This window comes from Cupressus sempervirens, chromosome 7, assembly GCF_028749045.1.
Source record: "Cupressus sempervirens isolate cs-2001-9-10 chromosome 7, ASM2874904v1, whole genome shotgun sequence".
NCBI lineage: Eukaryota > Viridiplantae > Streptophyta > Pinopsida > Cupressales > Cupressaceae > Cupressus > Cupressus sempervirens.
Window position 1 is genome coordinate 312,296,541 of NC_143124.1, and position 15,384 is coordinate 312,311,924.

A 15,384-nucleotide genomic window follows, 5' to 3' on the forward strand; every position below is an offset into this window, starting at 1 on the left:
TCATTAATAATCTATAACATACATCTTTCTAGAAGAGTCACGGGAAACTTAAACATAAACCTACGATGACTATTTTACAGCTAATGTTGTCCTTAGCTAAATAGTTCAAAAATGGTTTTCTGAAATTATTTATATCTGGAAACATTGTGCCTGAAATTCCACAATTACTGGTATAATACTTATTAGATAAAGTCATTGCTGGAATTAACCTGGAATAGGGAGACGGGAATAGGAAAATTGGAATAAATCTATTCCAATTTTGGCCCAAAATGAGAATAAATCGAATTCTAATTTTTTTTTGGAATTCGATTTATTCTCATTTTGGGCCAAAATTGAAATAGATTTATTCCAATTTTCCTATTCCCATTTCCCTATTCCAAGTTAATTCCAACAAACAAACGGGGCCTTAGGACTCATTTGGTAGTGGGAATATGAGTGGAATAGGCATATGTAAACTCTTAAAATTTTGAAATCTCTATTTAAGGGCACCAAATTGGAATTGTGAATAGGAATGTGTATTCTAATTTTGGCCAAAAAATGACTATTTCCAATTCCACCTACATAAGTGAAATTGTAATACGTATTCCTATTCTAGTTTTATTTATTTTGAAAAAACATAAATTTTTGGGTCGGTGAGATCCCCATCAAATTTTGATCGAACCAGACATGAATAGGAATATGTATCCCATTTTCTAGTCTAGATTAATAGTTTCGATTCTCATATTTCTATTCCCACAACCAAACGGACCTTAGGGAAACATAGAATATGGCAGTGATTATTGTAACTATTAAATTGAGCTAAGAAATAGAACAAAGAAGATGAATACACTAACACAAGATTTATCGTCATTTGACAACACTTACCTACATTTACACTCTAGCAGGGAATTACTATTAATGAATAAACGATACATTAAACATGGGTTGCAAAACTCCCCTCTGAAGTCTAACTTGTACACCCATGTGCATTAGCATCCTTACTTACCATTCAAATCTCAGAAAAGAACAAGGCTTAGAGAAAACCTCAATGTTGCTAGTTGTAAATATTAAACAAGCAAGAAGACGAATCACATACACAAGCTTTATTGTGGTTTGGAAAAACTTGCCTATGTCCACACTCTAAATGGGATGCACATAGCCTCTATAAAGAACTTTATGTATATGAAGGGTTGAAGGAGAAAGAACAGTTTAGACTTCATATCCCGAAAAATTATTGTCAAGCACTTGCTACTTAATGATGATTAAACTTTATTGATAGTAATTAATTACAGTTCAATTTTTTATCAATTCCTATTTCATTATATATTTCACTTATAAAAAGTGTAAGTTTTTAAGTTATTATTTAATTGGACTAAAACTAGTGTAAGAAAAATTAGTAAAATAAAAGAATTCCAATTTAGCAATATGTTTCACTTATAAAAGGTACAAGTTTTTAAGTTATTATTTAATTGGACTAAAAATAGTGTAAGAGAAACTATAAAAAATGGAAATCTAACGCAAGAGAAGCCATGTCTACCAAGATCTTTGGTAGTGCTATTGGGGTTGCAGAAGGCTTATAGGTTAAGTTACATTAGGAGAAAACCCAAAGAAATATAGGTTTTTGGATAGTCATTCATGCACTCTACCTATCTATTGTATTACTTTGTCTCTCCACATGTCCCTCTACAACATAAATCTAAGTTTCTATGATAATAAAAAGGAGAAACTTGAGAGGGGTCGAGTGCATGCTCTGGTGTAGATTTTCATAGAAGATGTGAGTGCTTAGAGTCATGTGCCCTAAATAGGGGAAAATAAAGATACCTTTTAAAACAAATTCTACAACCTTCTTGATATCTTGCAAAGGATTAGAAACTAGTTTTGAGCTACTATATTTGCTACATTGTTTCTAATGCAATCTTATTGTTGTGTAAATAAGCATTTTTACAATCTATTTTAAGAGAAAAATATATAAATATTAAGCATTAGGAAAACCACATAAGTCTACAAGTTTATCCCTCCAAATGCAACTTCATATTCAATTTTTATTCAAGATGGTTTGAGAAGGAAAAATTGACATTGCAGAGGTTTTGTAGAAAATTTTAGAGGAAGAAAGGAAGGAGATGAAGAAGAAAATTGTTTTTAACATCCTGTTTGACCTTATTGTTTTTAACATCTTGTCTGACGTTGTTTATGGGTACCTGTGTTCAAGATTTCATGAGTTCTAAGATGTTTTCATCATATATTTTGTGGAAGATAAATAATTTGTTTTGCTTCCTATTTCCAAGTCTCTTGAGTTTGTGTTGTCTCCTTTCACAGTATTTGGAAGCACCACTATCATAACTGACCATTTCATTTTGTTTAGTTAATTTTTTTCCTCTTATTTTTGGCTTCATTACTCCTTTCCTTTTCCATGTAAAACCTATGTTTGGGGTTATTTTATTACATCTTGTTTATTTTCATGCATTGGTTAATAACATATTTGTTCTATTCAAATCAATTTGTCGCAAACCTAGTATGTGGGATTTTTTAGGATTTGAATAGAAGTTATTTGAATATGAGAGAATGGTTATTAGAAGAAACTAAAGTGCAATAGATTTTATTGAATAAATTTTATCAAATCATAAATATGTAACCAATAGATGCAATAGCCATAAGATGATTACCATGTACAACTATTAAACTTATTAGTAAATAATCCTTACTAATTAGTTTCAATGCTCAACCTACCAACAAAACTTTACAACATTTTTCATATAAAAATAGTAAATAGCATGCAAAAAATTCATAAACATTTTAACACAATACTTTAATGTGGAAACACAATTTCAGTGAAAACCCTTGTGGGAATTATCACCCACAAAGAAATTCACTCTCCCAAAGTGAGCTTGGTTAAGAGCCAACCCTATTCAAGTTTACACACAAATTTTCTAAATGTGATCTTGGTAGGGATTTTTATGAAAAAATAACTAGATACATCACTTTTCAATGAGTGACCTTGTTAAGGGACTTAGAACATTCATAATAATGTCACCTTATAAAGTTCTTACAAATAGGACTGTTAAATCCACTTGATTAAGAGATTTTATGCTATAATGGTTAGAATGTAACAATGAAATGATATATTTGAAATAGAAACTAACGTTGGTTGTTTAGAATATGCATTCTTCTCTTTTTTCTTCTTCAAACTCCTCCTTTCTATCTGATCAACACATAACCTACATTTCATCACTCTCCATCTCCTAATGTGCACTTTTCTTCAATTATGTTCTACTTAGTGTACCCTTCTCTATTCATTCAACTATCAACAATAGTAGCATTCTTGCTTATCCTTTATATAGGCAATGTTTTTTCACTTAACCTTCTTCATTAAGGTTTCTCCAATTTCCTCTCATCCTTTTCATCACATCTCAAGTCTCATATATTGAGTCTACACTTGGAAAAATGTTTTATGAATCATGTCAGGTGTATCTTACCTTGGAACTTGACCTTTTCCTAGATTATGAACCTTTCCTTAAATCTTCTCCATTTGATCTTACCCAACCCTTTTTATATGTTGATTATGCTAAAAAAAAAATTCCCTCCTTAGAATCATCTAGATCAATCTAGATTCTCATTCAATGTTATCCTCAAATTAATTTTCCCAAAAAATATTTGTATGAATTTTTCATCAAGAACCATTATGGAGCAAGAAATGTGAAGGACTACAATATATCAAGATACGTTTTGAAATATGAATTATTCTTAGTATTTTAAAATTTTTTTTTTTGATTTTCTAAATTGATAAATCTACATATCATCATTCTAACCTTTAGTTGAAATTGTCATGTTAGGATCTTGTGAGCCACCACTCATATTAGAGGTTTGAATTGTTTGAGGACAAATAATTTTGGAAAGGATGGATTGTAATGTATGGCTAAAGAGAATTTAACAAATATATAAAGATAGAACACCAAAATAATTATAATTATGTGAATGATGAATAATAAATAAGAACTAAAATTATATAAATAATATGAATAATTAAATCAGTTTATATGAAAGATACAAACTTATCTATTGATGCACATAATTAATACTAATATAATAATAACATATAATTATGCCGATAGGTATTCTATACAATAACAACACGAATGCCCAGCACGAGAATATGCCAACATAGATTCCTAGTCGGTAAAAAGAAAAGGGAGGAGTTATAAATTTTTTAATTAAATGTTAAATTATTAAATCATAAATAAAAAATGATTTTCCTAAAATAATAGCTCGCCAAATGGAGGGTAAAATAATAGGCCCAAAAAATAGGACCTGAAACAATATGGCCCAAAAAAATAGGACCTAAAAAATATGGCTCAAAAAATAGGGCCCAAAAAAATATGGCTGAAATAATTTCATCGAAAATTGAAATATAATTTTTAATTTTGTTAAATATATTTTTGCTTGCACATTCATGCTTATTTTTTGTGGGAACCAAGAGAATTTGAAACAAATTCATGGACTGTCAAGAGACATTCATTGGGAGATATGAGGAGCCTCTCACAAGTTATTAAACAAAGGCTCATCATTTCATTTTTATTTTATATTTTTTCAAAAGGGAAGAGGTAGAGATTTTTGGAGGAGTAGATTGGAGTTTTTAAAAAGGAGTAGATTGAAGTTTTGGGGTAATTTTTAGCAAATGAAATTTCTATTTTTCATATTCTATTTTTGATTTAGATTCAAAATTAGTTATAAGTTTCTACATTGATTTTGATTTCAATTTTAATTAGTTTCATTTAGATTTAAACTTGAATTCAAGATTGTTTGGATTTGCATTTAATATTTTAGTCTAGCATGTTTGATTTAGATTTAGAAGTGTATTTAAAATCTATTTGATTTATATATTGATAATAGTTTTTATTTGCATATTTTGAATGTGCATTTTTCAAATTAGTTTTAGATTTGCATGTTTCATAGTAGTTTTAGATTTGCATTTTTTTAAATGCTTTTGATTTGCATGTTTTTGGTTTGAATGTTTCATAATAGTTTTACATTTTCATGATTCAAAATGTTTAAAATTTCATGTTTCATAATTAAATTTTATTATTAATGTGGATGGCAATGATGTCATATCAATGAAATTTATATTTTATTAAAATAGATGAATCATATAACTATTATATATTTTATCATTTTTTAATTAAATTAAAAATGTATTTTATTTATTTTTCATGGATATATAAATATGTAATGTTTATGCTTGTCATGCTTGAAAAGTGGAATGCAATGCCACCATATTTCAAACATTACAATCTAAATGTCTCATTTAAAATAGCTCTGATATTGGTTATGCCTAGAGGCCTTCTATACAATGGCAACACAAATGCCCACCATGAGAATATGTCAAAATAAATTCCTCATCGATAAAAAGAAAAGCAATCGGTTACAAACTTTTAAATTAAGTATTAAACTATTAAATCATAAAATTAAAAAACATTCCTGAAATATCAGCTGACTGAAATAATAGGAAGCTATATGGATGCCAAAATAATAGGTCCCAAAATAATAAGGTTAAAAAATAGGGCCCAAAAATATGGCCTGATGTAATAGAGCTGAAATAATTTAATTGAAAATGTAAATATGATTTTTTTTAGTTTTATATAATTTTGCATGCACACTCATGCTTGTTTTTTTAGGGGAGTGAGCAAATTTGAAACAAATTCATGCCATGTGAAGAGACATCCATTGGGGGATATGAGGAGCCTCTTACAAGTTATTAAAAAAGGGCTATTCATTTCATTTTCATTTTTATGTTTCTATAGGAAGGAAGAGGTGCAGATTATTGGAGGATTAGATTGGAGTTTATGAAGTGGAGTAGATTGAAGTTTTGGAGTAATTTTTTTGTAGGGGAGATTTTTATTTTTAATTTTTATTTAGATTTTTATTTAGATTTAGATTTAGATGTAGATTTAGACTCAAAATTACTTATAATATTCCACTTTGATTTATATTTTAATTTTAATCAGTTCCATTAAACTTCAAAATTCTATTCAAAATTGCTTAGATTTGCATTTGTTAGTTTAGTCTTGCATGTCTTATTTAGATTTAGACTTGTATTCAAAATCTATTTGATTCATATGTTTTATAATAATTTTCATTTGCATATTTTAAATGTGCATGTTTCAAATTACTCTTAGATTTGCATGTTTCATATTAATTTTAGATTTGCATACTTTAAAATGATTTTGGTTTGAATGTTGTAGATTTGAATGTTTCATAATTAAATTTGATCATTAATGTGGATGGCAATGCCACCATATATATATATATATACATACATATATATATACACATATATATACATATATACATATACATATGTATATATGTATATATATATGTACATATGTATATATGTATATATATATGTACATATGTATATATGTATATATATATATATATATATATGTATATATATATATATATATATGTATATATACATATATATACATAGTCACGCACCCACACACACACATAATGACACAACATTCACAATGTTACTAAATATAGGATAACAATGTTGTACACCATTAATTCAATCACCTAAATTGATTTTGTAAGGAATCTATTAAAAATTCTAAAACAATTATGTTCAATGAATATTTTAGAGTTATCTACATTTGGTTACTATTAGAATTATATATATAGTGTTTATGTTTAAAAAGTGGAAGAAAATGTGACCATATTTCAAATGTTACAATCTAAATGTTTCATTAAAATAGCTTTAATTTTTATTTATTTTATTTTGATCAGTATTCATTTGAAAAAAGTTATGTTGATTACTAATACTTTTTTATTTTAATTATTTATATATGTTGATGTTTGTTTATAAGTTTTTAGGTTATTATTTGAGTTATAGATGCCTCGAACCAAGAATCAAACATTATTGATGCTAGTCTAACTACTTCAATGGCCTCAAATGATTTCATTGAGATTAAGTTTGGCAAATTCCTACAAAAAATTAAAGATTCATGTATAGTTATAATTAAGTTTATGGAGAACACAATATTTCTAACTGACTATCTCGAGGAAATAAAAGTAATGCAAATGAAAGATGCAGAAAAACTCAAGTGTCACACATTTGCAAAAGTGGATGGGTTTCCATAAATGATGAAAAAAGTCATTCACAATCATTGCTTAAATAAAGGGTGCAATACAATCCTAATCATTAAAGAATGTGACATTTATTTACACCATTAGAGAGAAATGTTTTGTATATAGTTCATTCTTGTCAATAGTTTTAGACTTTTATTACTTCTAATTAGTTATCTTGGAAGTTGTGGTTCCCCATCGTTCTATCTAACTTTCATGAAGAAGAGAACAATAAAAAGAACTATAAAAGTTGTCTTTAAAGAATGTGGCTACTAAATATGTTAATTAAGAAATAAAATCATAAGTATACATTCATTTCCTTCATGTTAAGCATGTTTATTGATTAAAATTTGTAGCCATTGCAACAAAACTTGCATTAGCACTATTAAATATTCAACAATATATAATGTCCTTACATCATCATCGATAAATATTTTCTATAAAGTTGACTCTTATCCATTCTTTTACACCTTTTACAACATCTAAATAGTTATGTTGGGACTTAGAATCCCTTTTTCATGAAAAAGATTCATTAATTTTTTTTCCAATATTTGACTCAATTTTAAATCTTATATCTCTATTTTGACCATAGTTGTAATTTAAATACTCCAACACTACACTTAAATCACATACTTCCCTTAATCATGTCCCTTATTTTAGTGTAATATTTGACCACTTATCAACCATAACCATAATAATAAGTGTCATATAAATGAAATTATAAACCTTGGATACTAACTCTTAGTATAACTCTACATGTAGCTATAATAGGAATTTTGTGTGTGTGTGTGTGTGTGTGTGTGTGAGCATGTGTGTGCGCATGTGTGTCTATCTATCTGTCTACATATATATAGATAGATAGAGAGAGAGAGAGAGAGAGAGAGAGAGAGAGAGAGAGAGAGAGAGAATGCAATAGATAAAGATACATGAGAGATGGGACATGTGTATCTATGAGAGATAGAGATATAAAGGAGATAAGGTTAGAGACACGAGGCTAATATTTAAACACACACACATACACATCTTATATATATATATATACACAGAGAGAGAGAGAGAGAGAGAGAGAGAGAGAGAGAGAGAGAGAGAGAGAGAAGGCATGGGGGAGGGAGGGCACACATTATAAAAAAATGTTAATAATACGTGTCACAATATCACTAATCATGGGCATTATAATATGACTAACTGACATAAAAAATTAACATGACAATATCCCTAACACTAACTTAAAGATTAATAATAGCACTATGATCAACTATAATTAGAGTACTAATCCTAAAAATATCCTTAACCACAAAAATAACATAAACCCTAAAAATAACCTTAATCATAATAATGACCTAAACCTTAATTCCAAATCTAACTCTATAACTAGCTCAAATTGTAACCCTAACCCTAATGTTAACCCTAAATCTAATCCTAACCCTAACCCTAACCCTAACTCTAGTTATACCACTAATGCTAACCCTAACCCTAACCTTATATAACCCTAACTATAATCCAAATTCAAACCCTAATCCTAACTCAAATTCTATACCTAACCCTAACCCTAAAGCTAACTCTAACCTTAATTATAACTCTAACCCTATCCCTAATTTTAAACCTAACACTAACTCTAGCTCTATCTCTAATCTGAACCCTAAAACTAAACTAAATCCTAACCCCAACTCTACCTTTTAACTCTTACTTGAACCCTAACTCTAATTCTAACTCTTGCCCTGACACCAATTCTAACACTAACACTAACACTAACACTAAAACTAACTCTTACTCTAATCATAACCTTAACCCTATTTTTAATCCTAACTCTAACTATAAACCTAAGGCTAACCCTAGCTCTAATCCTAGTTCTAACCCTAACCCTTATTCTAATGAGCCTAACTCTAACCTAGCTCTAACTCTAGCTCTAACCCTTACTCTAACTATAATTCTAACTCTAACTCTACAACTAACTCTAACTCTAATTCTAAACCTAACCCTAATTCTTACCCTTACCCTAACCCTAACTCTAACTCTAACCTTAACTATATTTGTAACCCTAATTCTAACCTTAACCCTAACCCTAACTCTAACTTTAACTCTAGCTCTAAATCTAACTCTAATTATACACCTAACCTTAACTGTAATTCTAATTATGACCTTAACCCCAATTCTAGCCCTAGTCCTAACCTAATTCTAACCCTAACTATAACTCTAATTCTAACTATAACCCTAACTTTGACTCTAACTCTAATTGTAACTCTAACTCTAACTCTAACTCTAACTCTAGCTCTAGCTCTAACTCTAACTCTAACTCTAACTCTAACTCTAACCTTAACTCTAAGTCTAACATCAATTCTAACCCTAAACCTAATTGTAACCCTAAATCTAAGTCTAAGTCTAACACTAACTCTAACTCTAAATCTAACTATAACCCTAACTATAACTCTAACTCTAACTCTAATTTAAACCCTAATCCTAGCACTATTGCTAACCCTAACTCTAACCCTACCCATAGTCCTAATCCTAACACTATATATAAATAATTTAATTGAAAATTTAAATATGGTTTTTTCTAGTTATAGATAATTTTGCATGCACATTCATGCCTGTCTTTTCAAGGGAATGAGGGAATTTGAAGCAAATTTGTGGAATGTGAAGAGACATCCATAGGGGGACATGAGGAGCCTCTTACAAGTTATTAAAAAAGGCTACTCATTTCATTTTCATTTTATGTTTTTGTAGGAAGGAAGAGGTGGAGATTATTGGAGGATTAGATTGGAGTTTATGAAGAGGAGTAGATTGAAGTTTTGGAGTAATTATTTTGCAGGGGAGATTTTTTTTTAAAAAAAATTTTTAGATTTAGATTTAGATGTAGATTTAGACTCAAAATTACTTATAATATTCTACTTTGATTTAGATTTTAATTTTAATCAGTTCCATTAAGCTTCAAAATTCTATTCAAAATTGCTTAGATTTGCATTTGTTAGTTTAGTCTTGCATGTTTTATTTTTATTTAGATTTGTATTCAAAATCTATTTGATTTATATGTTTTATAATAGTTTTCATTTGCATATTTTAAATGTGCATTTTTTGGATTAGTTTTAGATTTGCACATTTCATATTAATTTTAGATTTGCATATTTCAAAATGGTTTTGGTTTGAATGTTTTAGATTTGAACGTTTCATAATTGTTTTATATTTGCATGTTTCAAGGTATTTATATTTTCATGTTTCCTAATTGAATTTGATCATTAATGTGGATGGCAATGCCACCATATCAATAAAATTTATATTTCATTAAAGTTGATGATTTATTTGAAGTAGATGAATCATATATTAAGTATATATTAGATAATAATTTTTTTATCATATATATATATATATATATATATATATATATATATATAATGACATAACATTCACAATGATACTAAATATATGATAACGATGTTGTACAACATTAACTCAATCACCTAAATTGATTTTGCAACGAATCTTTTAAAAATTCTAAAAAAATTATCTTCAATGAATAATTTAGAGTTATCTACATTTGTTTGCTATTAGTCTTTTATATAAATAGTGTTTATGTTTAAAAAGTAGAAGGAAATGCTGCCATATTTCAAATGTTAAAATCCAAATGTTTCATTAAAAATAGATTTAACTTTTATTTAACTTATTTTGAATATTATTCATTTGAAAAAATATTATGTTAATTACTAACACTTTTTAATTCTAATTATTTATATATGTTGATGTTTTTTAAATAAATTTGCAAGTTACTATTTGAGTTATGGATGCCTCAAACCAAGAATCAAACAGTATTGATACTAATTTGACTACATTAGTGGCCTCAAATGGTTTCTTTGAGATTAAGTTTGGAAAATACCCACAAACAATTAAAGAGTCATACATAGTTATAATTAAGTTTGTGGAGAACACAATATATCCAACTGACTATCTTGAGGAAATAAAAGTAATGCAAATGGAAAATGTAGAAAAACTCAAGTGTGACACATTTGTAAAAGTGGATGGGTTTCTATCAATGATGAAAGAATTCATTCACAATCATTGTTTAAATAAACGGTGAAATACAATCCTAATCATTAAAGAATGTGACATGTATTTACACCATTAGAGAGAAATGTTTTGTATATAGTTCATTCTTGTCACTAGTTTTAGACTTTTACTACTTCTAATTAGTTGTATTGGGAGTTGTGGTTCCCCATTGTTCTGTGTAACTTTCATGAAGAAGTGAATAATAAAAAAAACTATAAAAGTTGTGTTTAATGAAGGTGGCTGCTAAATATGTTAATTAAGAAATAAAATCATAAGTCTACATTGATTTCCTTCATGATAGGCATGTTTATCGATTAAAATTGCTAGTCATTACAATAAAACTTGCATTAGCACTATTAAATATTCAACAATATATAATGTTCTTACATCATCATGGAAAAATATTTTCTATAAAGTTGATTCTTATCCATTCTTTTGTGCTTTTTACAACATCTAAATAATTATGTTGGGACTTAAAATTCCTCTTTCATGAAAAAGATACATTAAATTTTTTCCACTATTTGAGTCAATTTTAAATCCTATATCTCAATTTTGACCATAGTTGTACTCCAAATACTCCCACTCTACACTTAAATCACATACTTTCCTTAATCATGTCGCTTATTTTAGTGTAACATTTGACCACTTATCAACCATAACCATAAAAATAAGTGTCATATAAATGAAATTATAAACCTTGGCATGTTGCTATTATAAGCATTTAGTGTGTGTATGTGTGCGTCTATATATATATATATATATATATATATATATATATATATAGGCACGCGCGCGCGCGCACGCACACACACACACACACACACACACACACACACACACACAGATATATATATATATATATAGAGAGAGAGAGAGAGGTGGGGGAGGGGGGGCCATGTGTAGCTATAAGAGATAGAAACCTAAAGGAGATAGGGTTAGAAACAGAAGGCTGATATTTAAACACACATACATAGATACATACATACACACACACACACACACACACACACACACACACACATATATATATATATATATATGTATGTATGTATGTATGTATGTATGTATGTATGTATATGTATATGTATATGTACATCTATATATATACATAAATGCACACACACACACACATATATATGTATATATATATATATATGTATGTATATATATGTATATGTATATCTATAGATATATATATACATATATATATGTATATATATGTATATGTATATCTATAGATATATATATATATAGACACACACACACACACACACACACACACACACACACACACACACACACACACACAGAGATACAGAGAGAGAGCATGGGAGAGGGATGGAGCACATTATTAAAAATGTTAATAATATGTGTCACAATATCACTAATCATGAGTATTATAATATGACTACCCCAAATAAAAAATTAACATGATAGTATCCCTAACATTGACCTAAAGCTTAATAATAGCACTATGATCAACTATAATTAAAGTACTAACTCTAAAAATAACCTTAACCACAATAATAACATAAACCCTAAAAATAACCTTAATAATAATAATAACATAAACCTAAACTGCAAATCTAACTCTAGATCTAGCTCTAATTGTAAACCTAACTCTAATGTTAACGCTAAATCTAATCATACCCCTAATCCTAACTCAAACTCTAACTATACCACTAACACTAATCCTAACCATAACCCTAACCCTATATAACCCTAACTCTAATCCTAATTCAAACCATAATCCTAACTCAAATTATAGACCTACCCTAACCCTAACACTAACTCTAACCCTATCTCTAACCAAAATTCTAAACCTTACCCTAATTTTAATCCTAACACTAACTCTAGCTCTAACTCTAATCCTAACCCTAACTCTAAACTAAAGCCTAACCCTAGCTCTTCCTCTAACTCTTACTTGAACCCTAACTCTAATTCTAGATGTAACCTTAACACTAACACTAACACTAACACTAATACTAACTCTTTCTCTAATCATAACTATAACCGTAACCCTAGTGCTAACCCTAAGTCTAACTGTAACCCTAAGGCTAACCCTAGCTCTAATCCTAATTGTAACCCTAACACTTATTCTAATGCTAACTCTAACCTAACTCTAACTCTAGCTCTAACCATTACTCTAATTATAATTGTAACTCTAACTCTAACACAAACCCTAACTCTAATTTTAACCTTGACCCTAATTTTAACTCTAACTATTTTTGTAACCGTAATTATATCCCTAACCCTAGTTCTTACCCTTACCCTAACCCTAACTCTAACTCTAACCCTTACTATATTTGTAACCCTAATTCTAACCTTAACCCTAACCCTAACTCTAAATCTAACTCTAGCTCTAAATCTAACTCTAATTATACCCCTAACCTTAACTATAATTCTAATTATGACCCTAATCCTAATTCTAGCACTAGTCCTAACCTAATTCTAACCCTAACTATAACTATAATCCTAACACTAACTCTAAGTCTAGGTCTAACTCTAGCTCTAAGTCTAACTCTAACTCTAACCTTAACTCTAAGTCTAACATCAATCCTAACCCTAAACCTAACTCTAACTCTAACTCTAACTCTAACTCTAACTCTAACTTTATCTATAACACTAACCTAGCCTCTAATCTAACCCTAACTCTAACTCTAACTTTAACTCTAATTTTAACCCTAATCCTAGCACTAATCCTAACCCTAACTCTAACCCTACCCACAATCCTAATCCTAACACTATATATAAATCTAACTCTAACCCTAACCCTAACCCTAACCTTAATTCTAATCCTAACCCAACCCTAATTTTAACCCTAACTCTGACTCTAACACTAACACTAACTCGATATTCTAACCCTAACCCTTACCCTAAATCTAACCCTAACCCCAACTTTATCTCTACCTTTACATCTAACTCTAACTTGAACCTTAACTCTAACTCTAATTCTAACCTTAACCCTAACCGTAACCAGAATTTTAATCCTTTTCTAACTCTAACTCTAACTCTAACTATAATTCTAACTCTAACTCTAACTCTAACTCTAACTCTAACTCTAACTCTAACTCTAACTCTAACTCTAACTCTAACACTAACACTAACACTAACTCTAACTCTAACTATAAATGTAACCCTAACCCTAATGCTAACCATAAACCTGACTTTGACCGTAATGCTAATCCTAACTCTAATCCAAATTCTAACCCTAACTATAACCCTTAATTTAACTATAATTCTAACCCTTATTCTATCTCTAATTCTAACTCTAACTCTAACTCAAACCCAACTCTAATTCTAACCCTAACCCTAACTATATTCTAACCCTAATTCTAATAGTAGCAATAACTTTTACCCTTTCCTTTATCCTAACCCTAACCCTAACTCTAACTCTAACCCTAATTATATTTGTAACCAAAATTCTATCCCTAACCCTAGCCCTAACTCTAGCTCTAATTCTAAACTTAGGCCTGACCCTAACCACAATTCTAACCCTAACCCTAATTCTTACCCTTTCCCCTACCCTAACCCTAACCCTAACTCTAACTCTAACCCTAACTTTAACTATAACCCTAACTACATTTGTAATCCAAATTCTAACCCTAACCCTAACCCTAACTCTAACTGTAACTTTAATCCTCACCCTAACTCTAACACTAAAAATGGCCCTAATCCTAACAATAGTCTAACCCTACCCCTAACCCTAACTCTAACACTAATTCTAAACCTAACTCTGACACTAACCCTAACTATAGCCATAACTCGAACTATAACTCTGATCCTAATCCTAACTCTAGCTCTAACCCTTACCCTAGCCCTAACCCTTACCCTATCCCTAATGCTAACCCTAATCCTAATTTTAATCTTAATGCTAACCTTAGCCCTAATTCTAATCCTAAACCTAACCATAACCATGACTCTACTCTTGAATATAATATTTTACATAACAATATCATTAAAATAAAAATGAATTGAAGTGATGAAAATAAAACCCATATAGAATTAATAAATAAATTGTTCAAGAATAATTTTATTGTAAGTTTATACAACTACTATTTTATAGTAACTTTATAAAACTATATTTAAAAATAAATAAATAAAGCGATACCAAACTTATCAAAAATAGAAAATTTTAAAAATACTTTTCCTGTTGCGTCCAACTGCCACTAGCTTATATATACCTATATATATTATGCTAAGAATGATCGTTCATATTTTCATAAATTCCAACTATGATTA